Source organism: Diaphorina citri, unplaced genomic scaffold, assembly GCF_000475195.1.
Source record: "Diaphorina citri unplaced genomic scaffold, Diaci psyllid genome assembly version 1.1 scaffold39411, whole genome shotgun sequence".
NCBI lineage: Eukaryota > Metazoa > Arthropoda > Insecta > Hemiptera > Psyllidae > Diaphorina > Diaphorina citri.
The window spans coordinates 1-568 of record NW_007416738.1 but is presented as its reverse complement, the minus strand read 5'-3'; the positions used below and the strand labels follow the sequence as shown (position 1 = coordinate 568).

Here is a 568-nt window from a genome sequence, read left to right as displayed (position 1 = left end):
ACGTATTGCATACCAGGAATCATCGCAGACATTTGGAGTCATTACCACGAGGATCGACATTCAAGAGGCCGATGGTTCGACTCCGGTAAGTTGTTGTTTTTGTGTGTTTGTTTTCTTATTGTTATCATGCTAGTATCTAGGGTGACTGCTGCACCTATGGACACTTTGAACTTAGAAAGGATTTTGCTGAAATCTAAACCGATCTCGAGGTATCATCCATTTTCCTTGGAGAAGCATGGGCAACCTGCTAGTAGTAAAACAAGAAGAATGTCATGTGTTATATTGTTTGTTTATATATATTTTTCTTCAATTGCAATTTTTCAATTTAGTCCTGAGCATGGCATCATGAGATGCTGAAACATGTTGACTCTTTTCCACCAATAAATTTGTTTATTCAGTCAAGTGAAGACCCATTTTCTTCTGATTTTAGTATTATGTAGTACTTGACATGGTATCCCGTTTCTAAAGTTTATTAACCTGCTAGTACTTCATAAAATGTCTCTATGTGTTTCAGGTTCGACCTAGTGCGAGTACTCAGGCGCAGAACACCACCTCCTCCACCATCAGC

The 568-nt window shown here is 38.7% G+C and overlaps 1 long non-coding RNA gene across 1 annotated transcript; it reads left to right on the top strand.

The window, feature by feature from the left end:
* LOC113473531 lies at nt 1-568 on the top strand. Its single transcript, XR_003395479.1, has 2 exons — nt 1-85; nt 515-568. It is a non-coding gene; the product is annotated as an uncharacterized LOC113473531 (long non-coding RNA).